The sequence below is a fragment of the Neofelis nebulosa genome, chromosome 9, assembly GCF_028018385.1.
Source record: "Neofelis nebulosa isolate mNeoNeb1 chromosome 9, mNeoNeb1.pri, whole genome shotgun sequence".
Taxonomy (NCBI): domain Eukaryota; kingdom Metazoa; phylum Chordata; class Mammalia; order Carnivora; family Felidae; genus Neofelis; species Neofelis nebulosa.
This window is the reverse complement of record NC_080790.1, coordinates 112364718-112385018: the sequence shown is the minus strand read 5'-3', so window position 1 is coordinate 112385018 and position 20301 is coordinate 112364718. Positions and strand designations below refer to the sequence as shown.

Below are 20301 nucleotides of genomic sequence, written 5' to 3'. Positions count from 1 at the left end.
GGACTGACAACCTTTTCCTGTTAAGAGTCAGATCAGCTAGTATTTTATGGTTTGTGGGCCACGTGGTCCCTGCTGCAATTACTCAACTCAACCATCATAGGATGAAAGCAGCTATAGACAACATAACAAATATATGGCTGTGTTACAATAAAACTTTACAGACACACATACTTTTCTTCTTTTGATTCTTTCAACCATTTAAAATGGAAAAATCACTCTTGGTTCACACGCTTTACAAAAACAGGTGGCAGGCCCGATTTGGCCTTCAGGCCTATAGTTTCCCATCACAGGGTCTAAACCATTATATTTCTGTGTCCGGGTTCAGGGCCATAGCCCCAGCTAGTAGTAACAATAACTTTGACTTGCATTGTTTCTTTGGCTTATCACCGGGTTCACTGCAGATACAAAGTTCATGCTTTTGCTTTCATACAAAAGCTATACACATGTGGGGCGCCTGGGTGGCTCAGTCAGTTAAGCGTCCAACTGTGGCTCAGGTCATGATCTCTCAGTTTGTGAGTTCAAGCCCTGCACCAGGCTCTATGCTGACAGCTCGGAGCCTGAAGCCTGCTTTGGATTCTGTGTCTCCCTTTCTCTCTGCTTCTCCCCTGCTCATGCTCAGTCTCTCTCTCCTTCAAAAATAAACATTCAAAAAAATTTTTTAATATTTATTTGCTTTTTAATTTCCATCCAAGTTAGTTAGTATATAGTGCAACAATGATTTCAGAAGTAGATTCCTCAATGCCCCCTTACTCATTTAGGCCCCCACAACCCTCTGTTTGTTCTCCATGTTTAAGAGTCTCTTATGTTTTGTCCCCCTCCCTGTTTTCATATTATTTTTGCTTCCCTTCCCTTATGTTCATCTGTTCTGTGTCTTAAAGTCCTCATATGAGTGAAGTCATATGATATTTGTCTTTATCTGACTGACTAATTTCACTTAGCATAATACCCTCCAGTTCCATCCACGTAGTTGCAAATGGCAAGATTTCATTCTTTTTGATTGCTGAGTAATACTCCATTGTATATATATATACCACATCCTCTTTATCCATTCATCCATTGATGGACATTTGGGCTCTTTCCATACTTTGGCTATTGTTGATAGTGCTGCTGTAAACATTGGGGTGCATGTGCCCCTTGAAAACAGCACACCTGTATTGTTTGGATAAATACCTAGTAGTGCAATTGCTGGGTCGTAGGGTAGTTCTATTTTTAATTTTTTGAGGAACCTCCATACTGTTTTCCAGAGTGGCTGCACCAGTTTGCATTCCCACCTACAGTGCAAAAGAGATCCTCTTTCTCTGCATCCTCGCCAACATCTGTTGTTGCCTGAGTTGTTAATGTTAGCCATTCTGACAGGTGTGACATGGTATCTCATTGTGGTTTGATTTGTATTTCCCTGATGATGAGTGACGTTGAGCATCTTTTCATGTGTCGGGAGAAGTGTCTATTCATGTCTTTTGCCCATTTCTTCCCTGGATTGTTTGGTTTTTGGGTGTTGAGTTTGATGAGTTCTTTATAGATTTTGGATACTAACCCTTTATCTGACATGTCATTTGCAAATATCTTCTCCCATTCTGTCGGTTGCCTTTTAGTTTTGCTGATTGTTTCCTTTGCTCTGCAGAAGCTTTTTATTTTGATGAAGTCCCAATAGTTCATTTTGGCTTTTGTCTCCCTTGCCTCCAGACATGTGTTGAGTAAGAAGTTGCTGCGGCCAAGGTCAAACAGGTTTTTGCCTGCTTTCTCCTCTAGGATTTTGATGGCTTCTTGTCTTACGTTTAGGTCTTTCATCCATTTTGAGTTTATTTTTGTGTCTGGTGTAAGAAAGTGGTCCAGGTTCATTTTTCTGCATGTCACTGTCCAGTTTTCCCAGCACCACTTGCTGAAGAGAGTGTCTTTATTCCATCGGATATTCTTTCCTGCTTTGTCAAAGAGTAGTTGGCCATACATTGTGGGTCCATTTCTGAGTGTTTGGCTATTCTCCAAAACAATTTCTAGATTGAAATTAGTGACGAGGATACAGGGCTAGACAAAAATAATCTTTACATAAGGAGAACATGGATTTTTATCCCTTATACATATCATACATATTAGGAGAAAATAAAAAAAGCATAGCATGGTATTATAGCACATTTCCATTAGGAAAAATGCTGTGAAATCTCAGTGCTGAAAAACAAGGGCAGGTGTATGACTAGGCTGTCTGTCTTTGACCAGTGAGTAGAGGGATGATGGTGGGGTCACTAGCAGGACTGGCTCTGAGGAATGGAGGGCTGAGTGGACACAGTATTGAAGCCATGCTTAGGGGTCTTTAGACATATGAACTGACATGGGGAATAGCTAAGCAACCCAAAGCAATGATTCATGGCTGGAGAACAGGTTGGATGTGGTTAAAGGACCTGACCCTGGAATCTGGAAGGCCACAGAAGGAATGTGGTTAAAGGATCCCCAAAACTGGAGGACATAAACAAACCATTAAGGAACCATTAAGTGCTTCCAGAGGGTAGAGAAGGATTCAGCAGGGACCTGAAGAGAGACCAGAAAGAAGGAAGGAAGGGAACGTTCCCGAGAAAGGAGCTGTCACAGAAACCAGAGGGAGATCTGGTGAGGAGATCTCCAGTTAGGAGACCAGTTAGGAGAGGAGGCAACCTGTCCCCCAGAGACCTGGGAGGGCCCTCCCTTCAGCTGGCATGTCTCCAGAACCTAGGTGGTCCTCCCATGCAAAGGCTCAGATTTCCCTACAAATCTATTGGATTGATTCGGGACTTCTTTATTCTCAAGGGTTGAATTCATGCAGGAAATCCAGGTTGTGGACTTGAATTCCTTTCCAGATTGCTCAGAGACTAAGGCACACAGCCTGAGTGTGTCAAAGATTTCAGTAGAACAAAAGGACAAGAGGACCTGGGAAAGAATCAGTGTATGAAAATTAAACGAGACTGTTCTTGGATTACTTAAATAAAGCCTTCCACGTTTTTATTCCATCTGACCACAAACAGTGGAAAACCCAGGTCTCTAGTTGTGAGTGCCATCTTCCCTCTCATCAAGACTTCTGAAAGCCCCTTAGAGGTGAGTGACGTAGTGGTCTGCGGTGGCCAGTCTCTGTCCTTATGAGTCTGTCCAGAAGAGACATCAGGATAAAGTTCCACCCAGGAGCCCTCCCTGAGCGTGTCCGCTGGTGTGAGATGGGGGCCTCACATCCTGCTTAAGCCTCTCGAAGCTTTCCTCCTTGTTCACGGAAGGCTTCTCCCACACAAGCTATTTTCTGGTGGATACGGAGGCTTTCCCTGAGCCCTTGCTCACCCTCCCACACACACACAGCTTCTCTTCGGTATACCCTGGGGTCTGTTGAGGGATGACGTATGGCCAAAGCCTTGTCCACACTCCTCGCACACTCAGGATGTCTCGGAGTGGATTCCCCGGAGAGACCATGAAACGGGGTTGAGTGGTTTACTGGGGGAATGAAGGCAGGACTGGGCAGAGGAAGCAGCAGCCCTGCAACATGTTTGCAACCAAATCACTCAGTCTGATGGGGGCCTCTGGATCTGAGATGACCCTCTGGGGTCGCCCCTACTGGGTCAAGCGTTGGAGTTCTGTCTCCCCATATCAATCGGTCACTGGCCAGGAGCCCCCGCCGTGGGGAGGGTGCAGTTCCCTGTGGCTGCAAGCAAGTCCTAGTGAGGAATTCCTCTGTGCAGCCGCCAGGGGCGGTAATCTGACCCCTGAATGGGTCATCTGGACGGAGCTCCCCAGGATCTCCACGTACGGATTACCCTTCCGGTGTGTGAAGAAGGCTGACTGAGCACGAGAGTCTTACACCCCCTGCAAGCACACAGCTCCTCCCCGAAGGTGCCACCTGGTGCCCGCCTGCCTGCTCTTTTCCTAAGGTGTCTGAACACAGGACGCCTCTCCCAAGTCGGCCGCTGGATGTTCAGTGAATCCGGATTTACCGCTGAAGCCCCACCCGCGGTCCCTGCACACACAGCACTTCCCACCTACGTGCATCCTTTCTGTTCGGTGAGGGTTGACTTACGGCTGCTGAGTTGCCCACACTCTGCACAGATAAGCCTCCTCTCCTGAATGTGTCCTTGAAGGCTGTTGAGGACCAACATGCCTCTGAAGCTTTACTCACACTCCGTGCACAGATAGGGATGCCTCCCCATCTCTCTCTCTCTGGTGCAGGATGAGGTTTGACTGATTAATAAAGTCCTGCCCAGGATCCCCCCCCCCCCCCCCCCCCCACACACACACAGAAGGCTTCTCGCCTCAGTGTATCCTCTGGCGTCTGATAAGATTCAACGTGAGGCACCGGGGCGGCTCAGTCGGTTAAGTATCTGACTTCGGCTCAGGTCATGATCTCACGGTTCATGGGTTTGAGCCCTGTGTCAGGCTCTGTGCTGATGACTCAGCAGGCTTCAGATTCTGTGTCTCCTTCTCTCTCTGTTCCTCCCCTGCTCTCTCTCTCTCTCTCAAAAATAAATAAAAATTTAAAAAAAAATTTTTTTCAAATTTGACTTATGGCTAAAGCCTCGCCCACACTCCAGGCATGCATAGTGTTTCTCCCGGGAGCAGGAGCGTGTCCTCTGATGTCTGAGGAAGGAGGACTTCTCGCTGAAGGCTCACCCACACTCGCGGCAAAGGTAAGGCTTCTCCAGAGTGAGTCCACTGATGTCCAATGAGGACTGACTTATTTCTAAAGCTCCGCCCACACTCCCCGCACACATAAAGCTTCTCCACTGAGCATGTCCGATGGTGTCTGATGAGGGTTGACTTCACTTTAAAGCCTTACCCGCACTCCCTGCAAACATCGGGTTTCTCCTGGAAGTGGGCCGTCTGCTTTGTAACGAGGTCTGATTTGGGGCTACTCGCATTCTAGTGGGTCTAGTTCACATTCCGTACAGCTGGCTGCTCCAGATCTTGTGGCTTTTTTCACTCCTTTGTCTGTTTGCGCATGGGCTAGGGCTGAGGGGGCGCCCTCTCTCGACCCGCCATGTTGCCTTCTCTAGTTCTTGCGGACCGATCTCGGGGCGGGCTGGGGAGTGCGCCCGAAGTCTCCGTCTCCTCTGTCCTCGCACACCAGGGAGGTCACCTTGCCTCCCATGACCTTCTGTGTCTCCAGTGCAGCAGCTCTGAGCAGAATACTGCTGCTCTTGATGCCCTGGGCCAGGACCCCCTGGATGGGAATGATGCCCTATACAGAAGTCCAGAAAGATCTGAGGCACATGTTGTCTGAGAAATTGCTGGCAGGAGACGGCTAGAAGGCAGGAGGCATGGGGGTAGATTTCTGTCTTTGGTTCTGCTGAAGAGAGAGAGTTTTTCAGTTAGAGAAGCCCTAAGTGGGGCCGCTGGGCTGCTTTGCCTTATCCTAGGACAGCGTGTCTTATGGCCACATCTATAATTAGTAATAAACATACAGCACAATTTGTTCCTCACCAGTAATTCCTTCACAGTCCATTTCCGCACATTCCATTTTCTAGCAACCCGCAAAGTCGGGCAAAATCATCTTCTACACGTGAGCGTAGGAACCTTGCGAGTAGCCACTGTGTGCTATAAACAGCTTCAATTACCCTTAGCCTTTCCTTTCTACTAAATAAGCCATCGGCACTCACAGTGATACGTACTGTCCACAGTTCAGTTCTGCTTGGACGTAACAGTCTCTGTGACCTATGTGGACACCTTCATGAGTTTTCTCATTCTAAAACAAGACTGATACACATAAAAAGCCACGGGGTCTGGGGCGCCTGGGTGGCCCAGTTGGTTAAGCAGCCAACTTTGGCTCAGGTCGTGATCTTGCAGTTCATGAGTTCGAGCCCCACGAAACCCGGCTCTCTGTTTCTGGAGAGTCTACAAACTAAGAATGGCTTTGAAATTGTTAAATAGTTGGGGAAAAGTCAAAAGAATAATAATATTTCATGACACATAAACATGATATGAAATTCAGAATTCAGGGGCCGCAAATAAAGTCTTATTGGAACACAGCCTCGCTCATTCATTTACATGCTGTCTGCATTTAGCACTGCAAGGGCAGACCTGGGAACAGCCACAGAGAGACCATACAGTTACTATGTGGCCCTTTTACAGAAAAAGCTGGCCAACTCCTGATCCAGGGGAATGTCCTAATTGAAAGTGTTTATCAATCTAGGTTTAAATAACCAATGTAAGTTTTTAAATAAGTGAAAACACAAAAAATAGGACTTACGAAACCCCAAAGCCATACAAACTGACACGTAATTGTCCCTTCCACTGCAGAAGGCACCTCTCTCTTCTCTCCCCCTTGCTGACTGTGTCTCCAGTCTCACTGGCCTCCTGGCAGGCTCCTCATAGCCACAGGCACATCCCTTCCTAAAGGTCTTAGCACCGAGTCCCTGCCCCTGAAATGCTCTTCCCCCACATCCCCAGAGTTCTAACTTCCTCACCACGTTATATTTTTGGTCCCATGGTCACTCCTCATTGATTCCAAATCCCCAACTGCAAAAGTCAGCCAGCCACCCTCTCACACTCCATACTCCTTTATCCTGCTCTAGTTTATTATGATTTTATACTATGCAGCGTTTATCACTTTCCAACCTACCATGTTATGATATTCCTGGGTATGAAGCTTATGGTTTATTGCCTGTCTCCACACACTAGAAAGTAAAGATCAGAAGGCGGTTACTAGTAAAGACTAGGAAGGGATTACTATTTTGTTACTTACGTGTTCTAAGTGTCTAGAACATTTTCTGGCACATAGTAGGTAGCCAATAAATCTCTACAATTTTTTTTAATGTTTATTTTTGAAAAAGAGACAGAGCGCAAGTGGGAGAGGGGCAGAGAGAGAGGGAGACATAGAATCTGAAGCAGGCTCCAGACTCTGAGTTCTCAGCACAGAGCCCGACGCGGGGCTCGAACTCACAGACCGTGAGATCGTGACCTGAGCCCAAGTCGGACACTCAACCGACTGAGCCACCCAGGCGCCCCTCTACAATATTTTTTAATTAAAAATTTTTAAGGTTTATTCATATTTTGAGAGAGACAGGGACAGAGACAGAGCACTAGGGGCAGAGAGAGAGGGAGACACAGACTCTGAAGCAGGCTCCAGGCCCTGAGCTGTCAGCACAGACAGAGCCTGATGCAAGGCTGGAACTCAGGAACAGGGAGATTATGACCCGAACCACAGTCAGACGCCCAACTGACTGAGCCACCAAGGTGTCCCAAATCTCGACAATATAAATAAAGGAAAGAACACAGCCTTACCCAACAGAGCAGATTCCTGTAATTCTCCAGCATCACTTCTTTGTGCAGGTTCCTCTGCTCAGAGCTCAGTGCCTTCCATTCTGAATCTGTGAAGACCACAGCCACATCCTGGAATGTAACCGGCACCTACAAATAAGCAGTAAGTTAACGGACAGCAAATCACCATCCATTTTCTTTTTTTTTTTTTTTTTTAATTTTTTAATGTTTATTTATTTTTGAGACGGGGAGAGACAGAGCATGAATGGGGGAGGGTCAGAGAGAGAGAGACACAGAATCCGAAACAGGCTCCAGGCTCTGAGCTGTCAGCACAGAGCCCAGCGCAGGGCTCGAACTCACGGACCGTGAGATCATGACCTGGGCCAAAGTCGGCCGCTTAACCGACTGAGCCACCCAGGCGCCCCAACCATCCATTTTGTCAGAGTGAGAGGGTGTTATCTGGTGGCCCTGGAGAGCCCGGATATGTGAGAAATTGATCTAGTTCTCTGAAAGCACACGGTTCTCCCTATAAAGCTCTTCTAAGCATTCCTAGGCTTTGTGTTAAAATCTGAGGGGCACACAGCTGATGCATGAAACACACTTCTGGCCCTCAGACGCTTGGGATTTCCTCGCAGAAATGATCGGTGACTTAACCTGCAAACCTCAAGCAGTGCAGGGGAAAGTGACCTTGAGGATCATTCTGGGGGAATTCTGAGGTGGAAGCATGGGGCCTGGGCTGGAGAAGGAAAGAAGCACATGTGCACGGGGCTTGTGCTGGGCATCAGGGGATGATGAAGATTTAGCGGAGAAAACGGAACAATCTTCAGCTATAGAGAAAAGCGGGAGTGAACAGACGGGGACCACAGTGAGAATGTTTGAGGGATGCAGGTCACTAAGTGGGATCTGTAGAAAGCTGTCTTTGCCTGCTATTTTAAAAATAAAGTCCTGGGGCGCCTGGGTGGCTCAGTCGGTTAAGCAGTTAAGCATCTGACTCTTGATTCTGGCTCAGGTCATGATCTCACGGTTCTTGAGCTCCAGCCCCAGGTCTGGCTCTACGCTGACAGCACAGAGACTGCTTGGGATTCTCTCTCTCTCTCTCTCTCTCTCTCTCTCTCTCTCTTTCTGCCCCTCCCCCGTGCCCACTCTCTCTCCCTCTCTCTCAAAATAAATAAACTTTATAAAAAAGCCCCTAATGCTTCACTCATCACGTAGCGCAGTATGTCACATATGCAAAACAGCTGGCAAGGGGAATGGCAGGGATCTTCAAGGAAAGGGGCACTTACAGATCATTTCATCTTTTTCAAAAATCTGACGCTTTATCAAGATATAATTCAAAATTCACGGCTTCATAAAACTCACCCCTTTCAAGTACAGGCACCCCTTGCTTTGCACGGTTCCGATGTGCACAAATCGGAGTCGCCACGGTTTAGCTGAATAACACCAGACCCCGACCACAATGGTTCAAACGTCAGTTACTATGATATGGTGACCGCAAGCGCGAGCTCTGCCGCTAGCTCTCCAGTCCACCAATCACTATGTAAATGACAGATGGCGTCGTGACCAGTAACCAATCACATCACTTCTTGGGAAGGCTCCCTTCCCTCAGCTCCCCTTGGCTAGAAGGCCACCGTCTATGTGCTGGCCTATTTCTGTACCCTCTTCTGCGCCACTGGTCTACCCGTCTATCTTTATGTCAATCCCCTGCTGCCTTAATGACACTGGCACCATGACAGATCTTTCTCCAACTTTTGTTCTTCTTCAAGAATACCCTGGCTAGTTGGGGCCTTTGCGTATGAAAATAAACTGCAGTGCAAAATGAGGTACAATTCTTACCAAAAACGAATCCCAGACACAAGGTTGAATAAAAGAAGCCAAACGCGGAAGAGTGCGGACGATGTGATGACATTCATTAAAAACCAAATAGGAAACGTAATCTGTGATGCTAGGGGTCAGGATAGAGTTATCCTCAGGGGAGACTGGAGGACTGGAAGGCTTACACACATGTAATGCTCACAAGTGGCAGTGTTCTGCATCTCAATCTGGTCCCATGGCTGTGTTTGCTTTCTGAAAATCAGAGTACGTTTTTTTAATGTTTATTTGTTTTTGAGAGAGAGACAGAGCACAAGCAGGGGAGGGGCGGGGGGGGGGGGTGGGAGGGACAGCGGCTCTGAAGCGGGCTCTGCGCTGACTGTGGAGAACCTGAAGCGGGTTTGAACTCACAAACCATGAGATCATGACCTGAGCCCACGTCAGATACTCAACTGACTGAGCCACTGAGGCGCCCTGAGTACGTTTTTGAACTACGCACTTTGTTATCTATTACACTTCCATCAAATTTCAAACAAACAGAAACACCTTACCCTGGCCGGGCGAGAGAGTTCATGCTTTCCTGACATTTAAATTGCTTCTCTCCCAGAAAACTGCTGACGACAGCATTCCATATGCATCATTCATCAAATAACACAGACCCGTTCCTGAGGGTTGGAAAATATGCTCCCACATTTTTTAGATTGGGATTTATGTTGCAGCAAGAAGGCTATTCAACACATTAGAAGATATCGGAGCTTAGGAGTCAAGGAAAACCGGGTTTAAATCCTGGCTCCACCGTGTGGTAGAGGAGTGTGGCCAGGTACCAGTCACACGCCCCTCCAGGCCAGACTTTCTCCTTCTGAAATAAATTGTATTACCACCACCACCACCCTTTTATACCTATTATTAAGAATTACTGAGCCTGGGTGACTCAGTCGGCTAAGCGTCCAACTTCGGCTCAGGTCATGATCTCACAGCTCGTGAGTTCGAGCCCCACATCGGGCTCTGTGCTGACAGCTCAGAGCCTGGAGCCTGCTTCGGATTCTGTGTCCCTCTCTCGCTCTCCCTCTCCTCGCTCATGCTCTCTCTCCCTCTCTCTACGAATAAATAAAACATTAAAAAAAAATTTTTAAAGAATTATGGAAGAAATGTTATCATGTCCAAGACTTGTCTCTAAAATAATCCAATGAGGGAAGTGAGGGATAGAAATGGCATAAGACCGGCCATTATAGGTGACTACTGAAGCTGTATTGACGGGACCTGAGGCCTTATTACAACTTTGCTCCTACTTCTCTGTATGTTCCAAAACTTCAGCGATAACCAGGTAGAAAGACGTCCAGGGCACGATAGCATTAGATAGGGCGGATATGGGGTCAAACTTGATAGTACACTTAGAATGTTCAATAGTCGGTTTTTCAAAAATACTCCGCGTGTTGAAAAGTCTCCTGAACCCTTAATATTAATCTTGGATACATTTTTCAACAAAGACAATCAAACACACCAACGCAGGAGCCGCTCATTATGAAGTGAGTCAATGTCTGACGCAGGCATGGACGACCGCCTTTCCCCTTTTCACGAGAGAGAAAAGATGCTGTTCTCCGGGAAACAAGCCAGCATTTCGGGGAGGGCGGTGGGGGAGTAACCCACCTCCCCAGAATTTGGGGCTTGTCCTCTTTCTCGGAGCCGGTCAGTAGCACAAGAAGGCAGCCCCGGGGAAAGGGGCAGCAGCAGCTGTGGGGCGCCAGGCAGCCCATGGGCATTTCCAAGGCAGCGACTCCAGGCCCCGCAGGGAGGAAGGAGCCCTTGGGCGCACCTGTGGTCGCTGGGGCGCTCTTGCTGAACCCGAGCTCGCTTCCCCCCACCACGGTGCCTCTCCAGACCCACCAGCTCTCACCTTCTGCTGTATGATTTTGATCTGTGTCTTCATGGCCTCAAGTGCCTTCCCTGCCCTCCAGAGGCAACACCTGCCCCCTGGTCCTGCTCGCAGTGGGCAGAAGGATCAGGCAATGCCGGGGCCCCACGGATAGCCTGGAGTCTGCCTTGAAACTCTGCCAGAGGGCCGGGGAAAAGTTACTTCATCTCAACTTCCGCTGCCTGGGGTGACTTCTCAGAGCCTTACTTGTGAAAGCCCATCTTGCTTCCACGAAGCCAGGACCTGTGCGATAGAAAAGTCACTCAACGTTGCCGGGAGCTGTACCGTGGGCCCTGAGCCCATGCCTCCTGGACAGGGGCCCTGTCCTCTCACGTCTCCTCATTCAACATGGCGCCTCGGGCTTCAGGACTTCCTCGGATTTCTTTACTTCACCCCCTTCCAGCCTCTACGTCCTCAAGTCTGTCCCCCGCCCCTCTTCCTCAGCTGTCAAAATATACAGTTCCTATCCACCCTCACGCTGCGGATTCAAACTCCATGTCCCTGCTCCCTGGAGCGTGAGTCAGAGTGAAAACGTGGCATAATGCCTGTGGATAAAGAGGTGCAGAATGTCTCCTCCCAGACCAATCTGGGCATGCAGAACTCAGCTCCCGCCTCCCTTGGCCCTGGTTCCAGCTGTGTTCAATCCCACGTCCCTGAACTCTTGAAGGCTCGGGGTCTCAACTGAGTTCTTCCTCTTTAGGTCATGCTCCAGGCCTCACGGTGACTCTGTGAAGGTGGCCCCCACCTTCCTTATCACATGGCCTTATCAGAACGGTGCATCTGTGTCTCCAGATGAACCCAAGAGGAGATCCTCCATTCATGCGGTCCCAAAGGAGGCAGGTGGCATCGAAGCTAAACTACCATGAGAAGCAGCTCGGACTGCCCGCCCAGGATCTCAGCCCCGAGGGCTGTGGTCGCCCTGTTGCCAGTACTCTTTGGAGGCTGGCCAGGTCCCCCTTAGGATTCATCCCTTAATTCCATAGGCAGAGACTCACTCCCTCTTCTGTCCAACCTGGGCATCTCACCTTCTTCATACCACGTTGCAAAGTTTCTATTTATTTGACTACCTTCACTAGATTCTGAGCCTCTTGTAAGAAGAAACACATCTCAGTCATTTTGCTAATCCTGGGGACTAGGATAAAAGAGGCCTTTATGGTGGATTTTTACCACTGTTCCCAATTATTTATTTCTCTATACAAAGACGGCACCTCCCTGCCCCTGACATCAGGCTTGGCCTTGTGACTTGCCTTGGGCGATGAAATGTGACTGAAGGCCGCCGTGCCACTTCTAAGCACTGCCTGATTCCACCATCACTCACGTTCTGAAAGAACCATGTCCCCAGAAGGGGCTTTGGTTTCTACTGTAAAAGATCACAGTGCAGAGCCAAAGCCGACCTACGAAGGAAGAAGAATTAGACTGGGGTTAAGGTCAGATAGCCGGGTAGGCCACGGAGAGTTGGGGGTCACGTGTCACTGCAGCACAGCTTGGCCTAAGCTGATAGAGCCCTCTGCTCCTAGTAATACCAACATCTATAAAACGAGTACTGTCCAGAGCTCATGAATCCTTACAACATAGCCAAGAGGAAGGCACTGCTATTCTTTCCATGTCACAGAGGGCAAGCTAAGGCACTCAGAGGTCGGTTGATGTGTCCTTAAGATCGTAGCTACCAAGCGTCAGGGCCAAGCCTAGAATCCAGAATTCTCATTCCAAAGCCCGTTCCTTTCAGCCTTGCTACGGCAATGCCCAGTGAACAAAGGACTAAATGAAAACGCCGAGAGCAAGCGTATGTCCACAGGGTTCTGAGTTCGCCCTGAAGAAGACAGGACCCTCACAGCAAAAGGGAGGAGGGGTCAGGAAGGGCCAAGTTATTCTGGAGTGACAAATGCTTCCCCTCAGATCTCCATGGCTTAGAGCTATGAAGTTTCTTTCTCACTCCGGCTCTGTGTCCATCATTTGTCATCTGCAACTGTGCTCAAAGCCATCTTCAGTCCAGGACCACAGCTGCCGGGACCGCCTCTGTTTGGAAAACGGTCAGTAGGAATGATAGAGGGAAATGTAAGATAGAGAACCATATTCACGCTCTTACCAACTTTACCCAAAGTGACACCTCGGATATAGCTCATTAGCAAATCGAGACACATGGTCACTTCTGAGTTCAATAGGGCAGGGAGAGACCCCATAGGAGGGATGTCAGGATGTCTGGGAAACGTTGACATGCCATTCCACTATAGGGTCAAAAGGCCATAAATTGATTGTCCGCCTCCCCCAGGCCCTACTCTGATTGGCAGTTCAGTGTGCTGGGATCTGTGGCTGTGCCCAGGCCTTAAAACTAAAGGCACAGTTCCTTAAACCTGCCACACCATTAAGAACAAGCAGGGATGCCGACCAGGAGAACAGGGTTCTGTCACAGAAGACCTACAGCCGTGAACATTATGCTGCCACTCAGAGCGTAAGGCAGAGGGGGCCCAGCCAGCCAAGAAGGGGCTCTGCAGGGAAGGGGGCGGGGCGGCCAAGAGAGAGAAGGAGAGAAGAGAAAGGAAAAGACTAGGAGAAATGGGGGGTTTCCTAGAAGAACAGAAATTGCCCAAAATCGAGTCCAAAAAAAAAAAAAAAGGAACCAATTATTAACCGAAAAAGAGAAGCAAAGGACAAAGGTCTCTCCCAAAGGCACGGGCCTCAGACCATTTTATTGGCCAATTCCAGCAACACTTCGAGGTATAGGTCATTCTGTAATAAAGCTTAAGTGCCCCAAAGCATTAAAACCAGCTTCCTAGCTCATTCATCAAGGACACCAAGAGCAAGCAAGGACCCTACAGAAGAAAGAAAACCAGGGGTCAACGCCACTTATAAAACGAGGTGCAAAAGTTCTAAATAAAACGTTGGCGAATTGGATCCAGCTGTGCCTTCAAGAAATAAGACTACATCGTCACCAAGTAGACTTTATCCCAGGAAGGGACAGGATGGTGTAGTGTCAGAAAACCTACTAGGTGAGGAAAACTTCCTTCTTTTAGTAAGCTGATTGTGTGTGTGTGTCTGTGTGTATGTGTGTGCATACGTATAAATATGTGGTAAAATATTTCTACCTGAGAATCTTCCTGCTAACGTACGACCCAGTTGTCAACATTTTGCTCTACTGGCTCTGTCACACCTATCCATCCATACTGGCGAGTACGTGGACATTCAGAACAGCAAAACTTTTCAACTTTTCTGCATGCCTGTAAAACGTCAGAAGAAAACGTTGGGGGCAAATGGGATCCAAAAAGACTTCCATATTCACACGATCTATGAACGAGTGTAAAACACCAACTTCAATCTGCACATTGCTATTTCCCAGAGAAACCAATTTAACATTGTCTTGTTCTCCCAACGGTAAAGAAATACATCTCTTACGCCATTGTAAGAGACCTCAAGGATGAGACGCTACGGCTAGAAAGAAAGTGCGATGTGAAATCTGCAGAAAACACTGTCAGCACGACTTGGGTCCTAAAATGCTACATCTCAACAACACCTCAGGACGGGATCTTGTGTCAGCGACGTGCGATTGTAACAGGTGTCCCTGAGATGGAAACTGCTACAGTTTTTTTATACGGTGCAACCAGATTCGCCACACACTGTCTTCTGTTTGCCAAGTCCACTGTGACCAATCTATTTCCTTATAAAAAATATGAACACATGAAGTGCATAATCTTCCTCAGGCTCCTGTGGAATTACGGAAGAGTCGGCTTTAAGGGATCTCCATTTCCCGCTAACCATTTGATTTGATACAACACAAGAACATTCCAACTTGCTCTACCTTCTTGGTCAGCACTTTTTTCTCAGGATCTCTCCAGCTATTATTTATTTGTTCCAAAGCCGGTAACGACGATGTTTCAAGTACACTGACCCTGTGTTGGTCTGGTGGCAATTCAAACTGGGTAACCGCAGAACGCTTAGCCTAGGGACTGGAACGCTTAGCCTAGGGACTAGTTACGAAGGTGTGAGCAGAGTTAGGGGAAAACAAACAGATGCTTTAGCACCACGGATGCTTACGAGAGCCGAGGGTCTCGACCAACGCCAGGTCTAAAGGTGGAGGGAGCAGTTACCAGGTTCAGGAGCTAGAGTCATGGAGAGAGGGTTGCTTGGCAGAAGTTTTGGCTTTTGGCAGAGGTACACCATTAACCCGTGGTGACCCAGTAGGGAGGGAGCCATTGGAATAAAATTCACAGAAGCAACAGAGGTTAGCAACGCTATCTGAACCAAATCTCCTTCTGAAGCAAACGAGTAATTATGGGATATGCTAATTCCATCAACCCCCGTGGACTAGAAAATCTAGAATTTTGGTATAGCAGTAAGGAGACACAAATGTGATACTCAAAGGGTTAGGTAACATCCCAGTAATCCTGAATTTGGATCAGGAATATCAGTGTGAACAATGAGGTACTTCTTAGCTCTGTCCCCTGCCAAAGGCTACAGTGACCAATTCAACTGCAGCACCCATCCCTGATTTCCAGACTGTGGCTTTTTTTTTTTTTTTAAGTTTATTTATTTGTTTTTGAGAGAAGAGGGTGCAAGTGGGACAGGAGCAGAGAGAGGGAGAGAGAATCTCAAGCAGGCTCTGCACTGTCTGTTAGCACGTGGAGCCCAAAGTAGGGCTCGAATTCACTGTGAGATCATGGCTTGAGCCAAAATCAAGAATCAGATGCTTAGGACGCCTGGGTGGCCCAGCCGGTTGAGCATCCGACTTCGGCTCAGGTCATGATCTCGCAGTTCATGAGTTTGAGTCCCACATGGGGCTCTGTGCTGACAGCTCAGAGCCTGGAGCCTCCTTCAGATTCTGTGTCTCCCTCTCTCTCTGCCCCTCCCCTGCTCATGCTCTGTCTCTCTCTTTCTCTCTCTCAAAAATAATAAATAAACATTAAATTAAAAAAAAAAAAAGAGTCAGATGTTTAACTAACTGAGCCACCAAGATACCCCCAGATTGTGGTCTTGGCTTACTATTTCCCATTAAAAGAAATACGTGCTTCCAGAAATAAGAAAATGGCTTATGCCTGATTTGTTGCAGGAAATGTACAAGATGAACCTGAAATATCTTGACATACCAGAAAGCAAGGATTTACAAAGACTCTTTAGAATCATATCACTATGACTTCGTGGTTAACTAGATAAGGCTGCCAATGGCCAGAGATGGGGCAATGTTAGTTTTAACAAGAATATGACTTGCAATAGATTGAAACCCATCAGATGTGTTTAAACCTACGAGTTTATAATATTTTTTAAAATAAAGGTCAACTTCTAATAACAGGTAACCAATTCACTGTCTTGAAAACTCGTTAAGGGGCGCCTGGGTGGCGCCGTCGGTTAAGCGTCCGACTTCAGCCAGGTCACGATCTCGCGGTCCGTGAGTTCGAGCCCCGCGTCAGGCTCGGAGCCTGGAGCCTGCTTCCGATTCTGTGTCTCCCTCTCTCTCTGCCCCTCCCCCGTTCATGCTCTGTCTCTCTCTGTCCCAAAAATAAATAAAAAACGTTGAAAAAAAAATTAAAAAAAAAAAAAAAAAGAAAACTCGTTAAATGGAAGATTGAAGCATTTAATCTCCTTCCCAATATGAATCGTGCCTCTGGATAATCAAATAGTAGATGAGGGGAAGTGTCTCCTTATGATATTATTCCAGCGAAGACAGGAAAATGACAGAATTAGCATATCACCGTTTTACATTCCTCAGTGAATGAACACATCTAGGCATTACGAATCAAGAATGGCTAACATCAAAGAAAACCAAAAGCAGATATTATATGCATCCTGATAAAGGCATACATCACTTATAATCTTTTCAAAGGGATTGAACCTAAGTGTGATGAAACTCCACACCAAATGTGGGGGAAATACAAAGGAATACCTTTATCTGCAACGAGAATATATCAGCAAAATCCAGCCTGCAGGAAGCTCTACATATCAAACGGTCTTGGTCCTTCAACAGATAAACTGGCAGGAAAGGAAGAGGATGAAAGAACCTATAAATTTTAATTTTTTTTAATGTTTTATACATTTTTGAGAAACGTAGAGAGACAGAGACAGAGACAGAGAGAATGAGCAGGGGAGGGGCAGACAGACAGGGAGACACAGAATCGGAAGCAGGCTCCAGGCTCTGAGCTGCCAGCACAGAGCCTGATGCGGGGCTTGAACCCACGAACTGTGAGCTCACGACCTGAGCCAAAGTGGGACGCTTATCCAACTGAGCCACCCAGGGGCCCCAAGAATCTATAAATTTTAAAAGACACATTTTAAAAATCACTATTAGATTTTTTTTTTTTTTTAAGATAAAAAAGCTAGGGTACCTCAGTTGGTTGAGAGTCCAACTCTTATTCAGCTCAGGGCATGATCCCAGGGTCATGAGATCGAGCCCCATGTTGGGCTTCGCGCTGAGTGTGGAGCCTGCTTAAGATCCTCTCCCTCGGGGTGCCTGGGTGGCTCAGTCGGCTGAGCGTCCGACTTCAGCTCAGGTCATGATCTCACGGTTTGTGAGTTCGAGCCCCGTGTCGGGCTCTGTGCTGACAGCTCGAAGCCTAGAGCCGTCTTCGGATTCTGTGTCTCCCTCTCTCCCTCTCTCTCTCTGCTCGTACTCTGCCTCTCTCTTCCGCTCTCAAAAATGTTAAAAAAAATTCTCTCTCTTTGCTCCTCTCCCCCACTCCCGCACTCCATCTCTCTTTAAATAAATAAGTAAATATAAAAATAGCAAAATAAAAGGTAAAAAAGCTAACCTATAAAGTTTAGAGATGCTTACTCAGGTGACGGACCTTAGAGACGCTCAGGGAAAGGTTGCTTTTGAAGGGAGGGACAAAGTTGTGACTGGGGAGCATCTGGGGAGACCAACAAAGCACTACTTTTTGACCTGGTGTTCACTTTCTGTTCATTCTACACTATCCCTTCTGTGTGCTTTACTTCCTGTGTTGTATTTTATAATAAAAATGAAATTCTACAATGGCACAAAAAATAAAACCCGTGTAACTGCAGCAACAGACAGTAAGTGGAACAGAATAGAGAGCCCACACATTCTTGGGGTTTTAGGTAATAGAGCCTCTCAACACAGCCAGGAAAGGATGGCCTCTTCGTGAAAGCGTTCAGACAAGCTGCTGTCAGATTGGAAGTTAGATTCCTAGCTCACACCTTGCATAAAAATAAATTCCAAGTAGTGTGAGAGCTAAAGATTAGAAAGAAACAAAAATATAGACATTTAGAAACATACAGGAGAACATACAGAGGCCCTTGGGGAAAGACAGATCTTTAAAAAAAAAAAAATCCAGAAGCCATTAAGGAAGAGGTGAATACATATCAATTACTATATATCAATTAAATACTGCCAGTTAGGGGTGCCTGGGTGGCTCAGTCGGTTAAGCGTCCAACTCCGGCTCAGGTCATGATCTCGCGGTCCGTGAGTTCGAGCCCCGCGTCGGGCTCTGTGCTGACAGCTCAGAGCCTGGAGCCTGTTTCGGATTCTGTGTCTCCCTCTCTCTCTGCCCCTCCCCTGTTCATGCTCTGTCTCTCTCTGTCTCAAAAATAAATAAACGTTAAAAAAAAATTAAAAAAAAATACTGCCGTTTAACCAAAGACACCTCTAGGAAACATGGGGAGGGCATAAACATGTATGTGTGTATTTAATCTCTGATTGTCTTTACATTAAAAAAAATGCCAGAAGGATACACAGAAAGTTAACAAAACTGATTATCTATGGGAAATAAATCTGTCTTGAAAGTGTCCTAGAATCCAAAAAAAACAAAACAAAACAAAAACAAAAACAAAAAAAAACTTCAATAGTTGAATTTAAATTTAGCAAGGTGGCAGGATTTAAAGGGTCAATATACAAACATCAATTGTCCTTTTATAAATACTGACAGAAATAGTTGGAAACTTACCTTTTAAAAAACATTTCCAGGGGCGCCTGGGTGGCTCAGTCGGTTGAGCGTCCAACTTCGGCTCAGGTCATGATCTCACAGTCTGTGAGTTCGAGCCCCGCATCGGGCTCTGTGCTGATGGCTCGGAGCCTGGAGCCTGCTTCCGATTCTGTGTCTCCCTCTCTCTCTGCCCCTTCCCTGCTCATGCTCTGTCTCTCTCTGTCTCAAAAATAAATAAAAACATTAAGAAAAAAAAATTTTTTTAAACATTTCCAAATGCATCCCGGACACAGACGGATGGGAATAAACTTACAGAGAAATGTTGCTGGGACAAAGATGGTGGTAATCTGGTCCAGGGTAATATTCTCTGTAAAGGCTCCTGCCCTTAAATCAGTCCTGGATCCTAGGGGACCGAGCAAGGCATCTGAGCCTCAAATGGGACACTGTAGGACACAACATGTCAGAATAGGCAAAGGAAACCGGCCCATGATGTGGAGCTCGGAAGACACTATAGGAATGTAAAGGGTGAGTGGTACCCAGCCAAAAGTGGGCTGTCAGGAGCCCAGAAGCCCTCTTTCTCTACCAGTCCTCCCTGGGCAAGAAGGGATACAGCAGGCGGTAAGAATGAAAGAGGCAGGGTGAGAGCCTCAGTTCTGTCTCCCAGCACCCAGATACCTGGCTAGAAATCCCCAAGTTTAAGTGAGGAGTGCTCCTCTTCCTTTCAAGGCAAAAGAAAAAGAAAGCCTCAGATCTGCCACAGAAGAACGTGGACAGCTTCTGAGGGACAGAGTCGGGTGTGGACATCACTACACAACCTGCCCTGATAGGCTCTTATTAAATAGGGAACTGATCCTTTTTCTACCAATGGGCCTCAAGGTGTAATACTATTAGGAATAGTTAACGTTTACATAAGCTAGGTCTTGGGATAAACTGAGGCGGTTATAAATCTCGCTCAAGCTGACAAAGCTACAAAATCCCTAGATTTGAACTCTAGCTGCAGAGTGCCAAGGCAGTTGGGTCAGTGGTCATGTCACTAGTGGTCAAGCCCTGTGGGGTGTGAGAGTTCCCAAAGTGTATCCACACATATATGAAAGACTGGCTGCCAATTAATAAATGTTGAATATAATGATAGGTCCATGGCGGGGGGGGGGGGGGGGGGTCCACTGTACTATTCTACTGGTAGGTTTACAATTTGTCCTTGCCAAAAAATTAACAATAAAATTAAAGTCCTGACACCTGGGCCCCATAGGTTGCCAGAGGAGATTTGGATAATCGCCCAACAGCCCTCAAAGTTTCCCACTAAGTTCCGGGCAACAGGTTTGACCCCCAAGCACAAGGGAGAAGCAGACAAGGGGGAATCAGCCAAACTGGCCACCCACATTACAAACAAACCCGAGATCCCTGCCACAAAGCAGAATGCCTAGACGAACCTTGGGACCACAGGTCCCAGAGCAGCAGACCTGCCCTTAGTCAAAAAGCTGCTTAGATGTAAGCCCCAGCGATGCAGTCCACCAT

At 47.1% G+C, this 20301-nt stretch overlaps 1 long non-coding RNA gene across 6 annotated transcripts; it reads right to left on the bottom strand.

The window, feature by feature from the left end:
- Positions 1-650: 650 nt before the first annotated feature.
- On the bottom strand, positions 651-19866 carry LOC131485523 (uncharacterized). Of its 6 annotated transcripts, XR_009248887.1 has the most exons (8): positions 18808-19866; positions 16794-16879; positions 14005-14136; positions 12165-12315; positions 9034-9260; positions 7225-7350; positions 4621-5290; positions 651-3107 (listed from the first exon to the last, which is right to left on the bottom strand). It is a non-coding gene; the product is annotated as an uncharacterized LOC131485523 (long non-coding RNA). The 6 variants fall into 6 exon arrangements; XR_009248885.1 differs by lacking the exons at positions 651-3107; positions 4621-5290 and adding an exon at positions 17233-17536 and having other exon boundaries at positions 7221-7350; XR_009248884.1 differs by lacking the exons at positions 651-3107; positions 4621-5290 and having other exon boundaries at positions 7221-7350; positions 8556-9260.
- Between the last annotated feature and the right edge of the window lie 435 nt (positions 19867-20301).